The sequence below is a fragment of the Sardina pilchardus genome, chromosome 21 (assembly GCF_963854185.1).
Source record: "Sardina pilchardus chromosome 21, fSarPil1.1, whole genome shotgun sequence".
Lineage (NCBI taxonomy): Eukaryota > Metazoa > Chordata > Actinopteri > Clupeiformes > Clupeidae > Sardina > Sardina pilchardus.
In genome coordinates this window covers 25,446,227-25,454,688 of record NC_085014.1, presented here as the reverse complement: position 1 = coordinate 25,454,688, position 8,462 = coordinate 25,446,227, and the positions used below count along the sequence as shown (strand labels likewise).

The 8,462-nt window shown below is 46.2% G+C and overlaps 1 long non-coding RNA gene across 1 annotated transcript in view; it reads right to left on the bottom strand.

The window, feature by feature from the left end:
• Positions 1-3,298: 3,298 nt before the first annotated feature.
• The window catches only part of LOC134069326 (uncharacterized), a 14,091-nt gene continuing 8,927 nt past the window's right edge, over positions 3,299-8,462 (bottom strand). The window contains exon 3 of the long non-coding RNA XR_009936801.1: positions 3,299-4,511. This is a non-coding gene — a long non-coding RNA (uncharacterized LOC134069326). The remainder of the gene's footprint in view (positions 4,512-8,462) is intronic.

Here is an 8,462-nt window from a genome sequence, read left to right as displayed (position 1 = left end):
CTGCAAAGATAGCGATGGAGATGAGCGCAGAAGTTAAGCGAAACTGGTAAGCACACACGGAAGGACTAAACTGTTTGTTTCATTATGCTTGTTGAAAGGTTTAACGATGCTTCAATAACATCGGCTCTTTCATAATAGCACATTTGACTGCTTACTATTAGGGATGTCCAAGTCTACAACTACGCAGTTGACGGTGCTCCTACTCCGTGTGTTCCAAAACTAAGCACTCCCCGAGGACACGTGACTATCCCACGAGAATAGCTTTCATCCCCTCCCCAGCAGCTGGGATCAATTACACCGCTGTTTCACTTCAACAAACTCGGGCTCTTTTGCGCTCCGTTCATGACTCGCTGAGACCTTTTAAATTACGACCTTATCTTCACTTCAGACATTACATGTAGGCTATTACATTAGGCTACTTGCTATTGCACTCCCATAACGCGGTTGCCCATCCGTCAAAATCAATTATTTTGCCACTGGCATTCTTTTCACTCAATGAAGAAGCTGTCAATGGCTAGTGCGCTTGCGTATTGATGAATTATGCAAATTGTGCTTTATTAAAAATACATTTCTATCTATAGCTACACAGTCCAAACAATTGGTGTATCTAGAATGATGCAGGCTTTGTCATTTACGACATAGGCCTACACAACTCTATAATATCCTATTTCTGGCATTGTTGGCTTGACCATTGAGTAACCTAGCTACACAGATGTTATATTTTGGTTGAAATGTGGGAGCAAAATTGTGAGCACTGGATTCATCAACTGACAACACACTGTGAATTTTGTACAATACATGTGAACCACTGGCATTGGTGGTGACAGATATTGATGATCATCAAGAGGGGAAATTAGCTTTCTATTGAGTGATATAACAACAATAATGAGACTCATTGGCTGCGTAATTGTCTATTCAAGCTATCTTGCTGTCAGATTTGGTGACTGTGGGTTGCTTTGACTGGTGGTCTCAAGTGATTTGAAACAGAGGTCACATAGCTCTAAAGGGTGCTGTCCTTCAGAGTAAATAATGCAGTATTATGCTTGGACTTTGCTAAAAATCTAATCCAACACAACATATTGACTACTGACATATTGACTGTCAAGCTTCTGTAAATATTATTCACAGAAAATGACATGATTATTACTGAAGATCATTCCAAGCTGTGTGTACACACTGCGTTAAAATTAGCAGGGGGGAAACAAACAGCTCAAGAATGCACACCCAAGATGTGAGTCAGCCACAACAACTTAAGAGATTCAGCAGCTTCAAACAAAGCAGTAATTTGCCGTTGAGATAAACTCGCACCGCTGGGCAGTGCCGGCAGGAGCTGCTTGCCTTTCCTCTGGAAAGCCTACATTCTACTGCCTGGGCTCTGTGCCAGAGGGGAGTAAGACCATGCAGCCAGAGAAGGGTGGCCCAATACATTACCTCCACTGTCAGTGCAGTACCCCAGAGAAACCTCCTGATGTGACTGAATGGCTTTGAGTCATGGCAGCCTGTCAGTTGCTCTGCATACTCTCATCTGTGCACATCTTTAGCAGTGTCCAAGCTCTCCCCCTGGAGATGAAATGAAATGCATGACCAGTTTTCAGATGAACTGTAAACAGAATGACAGCTATAAATAGAGGGGTTGTATATTTTTTCCTTGAGGGGAGGCTGTGAAGAGGCAGATTGGGAATTCTTACTCCTGACCCTTGTATGCTCCTCCAGTGATCGAATGTCCACTTCTCGACCTGCAGCAACGTCATCTCTTATGTTGTTGTGCAAAACAACAACAAAACAGCAGCAGCAGCAGGTAGCTCGGGAGGAGAGTCTTACTGGAGTCTGTGTCAGGATGTGACGGCTAAGCCAAAAGGGGTGAGTATCTCATTCTTTCCATCTTTGTGTGAGAGAAAGACTTTTTCAAACAAGGATCAAGAATCTGAGAGGGGGGAAAAGCTGATCTCATGCTGTCTGCCAAAGCATCAAAGCATCGAGCAGTGAGACAGTGTTTCCAACTTCTTTGCCCACTTGTTTTTTTTTATTCTGCTGCAGTATGTTTGTGAATATAAACAGTGCTAAATCCCCGGTCCCCAGAGAGTTGAGCCCAACGCACGGGCAACAGCACGGGCGCCAACATTATCTGGGGAAGGACCCGATAAAAGAGTGTGTCGCTATAAATGCCTCTGGGTGAGAACAGCAGCCCACCTGGGCGCCACCAACCACCATGCTTGGAAATGGCTGCATGTGGGCTGTGCAATGTAAGAAAGAGAGAAGATGAAAAAGAAAGAAAGCGAGAAAGAGAGGGAACACAAGAGAGAGACAGTGAGGGAGATAGAGTGAGAGAGACAGTGAGAGAGAGAGTGAGTGTGAGAGAGAGAGAGAGAGAGAGAGAGAGAGAGAGAGAGAGAGAGAGAGAGAGAGAGAGAGAGAGAGAGAGAGAGAGAGAGAGAGGACATTGCATGCTGAGGGACCACAGCTTTGTTTATGCAGGAAACTGGTAAATCTGGTCCCAAGGGCGGGGAGGATACTGAGGGTCTGGATATTGCAGGTGGCAGGCGTTTTCTCCCTCTGCGTCAGTGTGCAGAATGCTAAGCAGGTAAAGCCCAAGCCATCCAGCCTCTCTCCTGACACTGGCCGTTGCAGAAACCAGCACCCCGAATGAGGCCACACCGAGATCTCATCCCCCTTTTTGGCCCATAAAAATGGGTCCTCTGCTACTGGCGTTTGTGAGTGAGAGTGAAAGCAATCACACAGATTCACGGTCTTCACGAATGGTTTTCCTTTGTTGAGTATAGCCCCAGTGAGGGAGGATTTGAACAGCGTTCAATTTTCCTTTGTTGGCGCTGTTCAAATAAAATTGCTATAAAAATTACATCAAAGAATATTTGTATCCCCCCCCATTCTTCACGTGATCTTAAAACACCGGAGGTTCCAGACAAGCAGAATAGCAGAATATCATTGCAGTCTTCACTGATAAACTTGTAAGTGAATTCATTCATTTGCTAGTTAAGCAGACCTTGGCCAAAAATATTGGATTCTTTTTCAATTTAAATAACTAATGAGCCAGCACGCTGGACTGCTGGGTTCCCAAGGAATTTCACAAACCACAAATCCTCACGCTTACCAAACACAAACAAGAAAGAAACAAATAGCTTAAATAAAATGGTACACATTCTAATATAGTCTCAACAGATCACATACAGGTTCAAGTGCATCAAAAACATCCAGACCGTGATGGTGTTAGGTGGTATTTATAGCCACATCAAGGAGTTACACAGCAGCTTGATCTGACAAGTCAGATCTGCGGGGCAAGGTTTTGATTTGAGTTAGGAAGACTTCCCTGTGGTGGCAGAAGTGAAAGTCATCCGTGACCGACCTGCTGCTGACCTCGCATTCAGTACAAGCGAGAAGCTTTAAGATAAGATAATGTCACACGAATCGCCCTCGTTTGCACAGAGATTAGGTCCCCATGCTGCTGATCATTAGGGCTTTATCCATTTTTAAATGAGGAGGAGTAACTCAGCCCGGACCAGTAATAATTGATGAAGTCGACTAACAGATGGGACATGATGATGACTAATTAAACTAGGTAACCAGTAAACTCAATCTTTTTTCCTCTAAGGACCAATAAAAACACTTTAATCAAGAGCTCCCAAGAGCTCGACATTAAATAACATGGAGTAGTTCTAAGCTTTCAGCAAGTAATAGTTAACATATACATTTTTTATTCAAACAGATCGCCCTTAAGCTATGATAATTCCTCAATTCTCAAGTCATTGAATGCAATATTGTGCTATATACAGTAGTTCATAGGAAGTAACTTGCAGCTAAAGTCTGCTGGAGTACTTTCCATCTTTCTTTGGGGCTGACAGGCAAATTTTACAGGGTTACACAATATGAAGTGATAGACATTCTGCCTTAGACCATTTCTTTGCTGTAGGTGGCAGGCAATTAGGCTGGATTGACAGGGCACAGAGGAGGGGTGTGTGGAGAATTCACTGAGCACCAGGAACCATTTCATCCATCTGACAGCACGGGGCCGCCCGGATCCGAATCGATTCGTAACGCAAACACTGGTGACGGCCGCTCGCTGGCTCTCTGAGTGCTTGATAACAGGGCCGGAGCGCGAAGATAAACACCGTCGCCACACTATCCCCCCGTGAGTCGCGCCACCTCCGCCACGGCCCTGACAGAGTAAATGCACGTCTCGTTTCCACGGCGCCGCCTCGGGTGCCAGGCTTTCAGCGGGCATTTTTTTTTGTATTGTCTGTGTGTGTCTGTGTGTGTGTGTGTGTGTGTGTGTGTGTGTGTGTGTGTGTGTGTGTGTGTGTGTGTGTGTGTGTGTGTGTGTTGGTCGTCTCCATCCGTCTGAAAGCACGGCCATCTGGCAGTGAGAGAGGCGTCTCTGGCAGCTGCTGTCCCGGCTCCCCTGCGCCTAATGAGCCTTTGAGGAGTCCAGTGCGGTCAGTGGGGGCTCCTCACCTCCTCTTGAGACGTCCTGGGCCGAGGCAGGAAGGTGTCTGCTGCTGAAAAGAAGAAAAAAACAACCCTTGAAAGAGGTGGTAGCAGAGTGCTGGCTGGCAGGGCAACAGGCTTGATCTCGGCGCCTCTGTCTGCGTTAGGTCTCTCAGGCCCAGCTTCTGAAAATGCTCGGTTAAGCAGAAGAGTGTGAACAGCTCAGCCTCAAGAGGAAGAAGCTAAAAAGTGTTTCAGTATGAAAAGGAATGGCTGATAAGCCAAATGTTGAAACATTTCACTGGTTAGTGTATTTTTAGTGTAATTGTGTGTATTGTTGCTGATTTCTTGGTTTATTTATATTTGGTTTGGTTTGTTGATTTATTTGTTGTATCTAGTTGTGTCAACAAACTAATACACACAGGGTCTAAACGATTCCACTGATAAAGTAGCATTTAAATTGCACTGCATTGCTTTAGAGTCTCTAGAGGTCAGTAAACACTTTAACCCTGAAAATTGTAATCTGCCACACCAGTCAAAATTGCAGTATGCGCTCAACACCCTTGGAATGACCTGAGAAAACAATGTTCACTTTGGCCCTCTCTTTCGCTGTCAGAGGCATTGCTAGATTCCAACACCACTATGGTCAGGGATTTCATTTTCTTGGCAAAAACTCAAGAGCACAAAACCTTGCATTTGAACATACTGTTTAAAACTATAACTACTGTACTTTAGCTGAAAGTAGCTGATGTCATGTTATTTAGCGCATTGTGTAGGTACAGTAGGCCCACCACTTAGATAGATCATTAAAAGACATTGTCACCACAAACTCGACTTTCAAATGAGCTTAGGCTTAAGCCAGGGAAGGTGTTCCTCACCAGCTAACAACATGGAGGCAGTGGAGGATACATGATGACTCAGCGATGGCAGACTCAGGCCCGGGTCTCAGAGGAAGAGCCAACCTTGTGTGTGGAAGGGCACGCCCTCGGTTATGATCTTCAGTGGAAGGTTCTAGCACGTGGGCACAACAGCAAACATCCCGTTGCCTGCCTCAGAATGACAACCAGGGAAACACATCCTCCAGGACCTTGACCATGAGACTAAGTTGAGTCCTCAACGACTTCAAAACAATGCTAAGATGCTGGGCAGAGGAGACATAAAAAAGACACAGCCCCTCAGGAAGTTGCTTGTGTCGGGAAACTGTGACTCTATGACAGGGATGTGGGCTTTGTTTTCATAGCGTGACACTCTTGGGTGTCTCCTCAAAAACTTGAAGCTCGAGGAAGACGCTGAAACCCCACCACATAAAATGCACTCTATAGCTCATCCACCACAATACAGAGTATACGACACAGGCCTTAGCTCTACTGGGGCACAAGCACAACTGCTACTGTATGTTATTGCCACATCACTCACTGCATAACATAATCCGCCCTTAGAAATGTCATCTCATCTGGAGTCTGCTGCAAGGAATCTAATGTACATTAAGATGTGCTTCCTCTCCTTCCTCCAAAGTGCTTTAAATGGTAGACAGCCGACAAGAAGCTAGAAAGAGATGCATTATGCTGTCACTACACAGAGAGAACCTGAAAGGGGGAGTGAGGATCAGTCATGCATTAAATATACTCAATCTTCTAACTTTGCAGCCATTGTTATGTGCTTGCAGATTGCGGTCTGACTTGGGAGACAGAGTCCTTTCTTTCTCACGCACTCTCTATCTCTCCCTCTGTTGGAGTGTGTGTGCTGTGTTATTCAGCACAGACATCACATTGTTTTTTCATGCTCAAAATGCCCCTAAGAGCACTACCCATTATTCTGCTGCCGAAAAAGCGTGGCACTGTCAGGTATTCCACTGCTGTGGCAAGCATGCATCTTCTCCTCATTGTGACCGGGGGGCGCTGTCAGATTAGAATGCCCAGGAAAGGTCAGTGATTATCTGCGCGGGTCTGAAATTGAGGTCCCGGCATGGTGGGCCTGCCGGGCAGTGTCACGTTTCCGCAGTGGAGTTGGGCCACATTAAATGGTATGCAGCTTTTGCACTGAGGGGTGAAAACAATCAGATAGGAGCAGGCGGGGGGAGAAAAACCACGACAGGCACGGAGCCGATTGTTCGGCACAGCTAAACCGCACTGGAGAGTGCGCTCGGGATTGTCCTTCTACGGGTTGTGCACAGGACCGCAAGGTCGTTTCTCGGTGTTAAGTTGCTGTGTCTAGCATTTGACATGACAGACAAATACTCCGGCGTGACCGTTATCGACCCGCTGTCTGTCACAGCCACTGTGTGCAAAATGGTGTCGTGACAAAAGGGCATTGTGGGAAACCCCCTATTACTGCTATCCTGTGGCAATGAATACCAAAACCTAGTGGAGAGGCCTGAGCCGGCAATAACAAGGGAGTGATTTGTCTAATATGAGAGAGATATCGACGCCAACTGCCCACCAAGATCAATGTCAACCAGTCAGCAGGTTTAATAGTATCTGAATCATCCATGCATATATATTTGCATTGGCCAGTCAGTTTGTCACATTGTGATATAGACATAAATTAGATTTGGCCACAGGGTGTGTACACATTTTCTATTTCATGGTATTAAAATTTGATTTACAAAAGCAGCAGTTGTATGGCTTTTGTCATAACAATTCTTTTTAATGAGGGCTACACAACTGCAAATTCTCAAGCCTATAGTGTTCGGAGGTGCTGAAACTTCATGTTGCTGAAATCCAATAATGCTTTTGCAAACAGTGATTCATCTGGCAGAGAGGAAGTTGAATGATCCTCGCTGGAACAGTGTCACTTGTTTTGGTGCCGGAGGCACCTCGAGGATGTTTCAGAGGAAAACTTAATTACTTCATAAATAATTACTGTCCTCACCGACACCAAGTCTGCGGCTGTTGTGTAAACCAGGATTCAAAGCTCGCAAAGTGAATAGCTGGAGCCGGGGGCGGGAGAAAAATTAACGCCTACCAGCATGGTAATTTTGACTGATGGTTAATTTGTGAACCGATGATGCTTGTACAATGAAGTGCCTGCAGGGCAATGTAAAGGCATTGTCTATGGAAGGGAGAGAGAATAAAAACAGATCTGGGTGCCCCAGATTTATGATGCTGGTCTCCGTAGGAAGTGGTGGGTGGCTGCTTGACTTCCGCTGCCTGAAATATGGAGCAATTATGAGGCTGTCTTCTCTCTGATGCCAAAAATTCATCTCTATGTGAAAAAAAGAGATACAACCATGGCAGAGCAAATCCCTTTCCGAGGCTCTCATCACACCCAACATCAAGCGGGTTTCATCTCAGGGTCTCACGGAATCGCAGGAAGAGCAAGAGAGAAATTTGGATGACACTAACGGTTCCTTACTTAAGATAAAATGCATTTTTAGAGATGCAGGCAAACTACCTTTACTGTGCCTGTGCTGAATTCATCATGGTTACCAGTGCAGTGGCTGCCAAATTAGGCTGCTCAGTGAGATCAATGGCTTCAGCGTCACATGAGGGCAATGCAGATTGGTTTTGCCCACCTACTGAGTTAGAGAATGTTTCCCCGGCTCTGCCGGATTTAAACCCCTTCTCCCCTCGAAATGCAAATTCAGAGCTGCGTTATTGGTGTTGGTATGCACCCTGCGGAAGGACCTCAAAGGACCCTCACGGAGAGGAGCAAGGAGGCAAGACATCACCCTCCGCTCGCACTCACAAGACAGTGACTTGTCTTTTAAGAGCAACGCTCAGGGTTTATAAATAGGCCCAAGAGGCGGGGAAGTGGAGGGCCAAAGTGGAGGGCCAAATATACCTCATTGTTTGGTGCCGTCACTTCCGGCCATGTCCACTGGCAGCAGGGGCACATGTGTGTGTAGGCTGGCCTGCACTGAGCTGCTCGGGAGAGGGCTCCCAGGGGACTGGCTGGCCCCGGCACTGGGATACTTTCTCACGGCAGCCTGGGAATCTCTCCTCAGCACACTGCTGTGTGTGTATGTGTGTGGTAGTGGGAGTGGGTGTGTGTGTGGGGGGGAGGGGGGGTGTGTGTGTGTG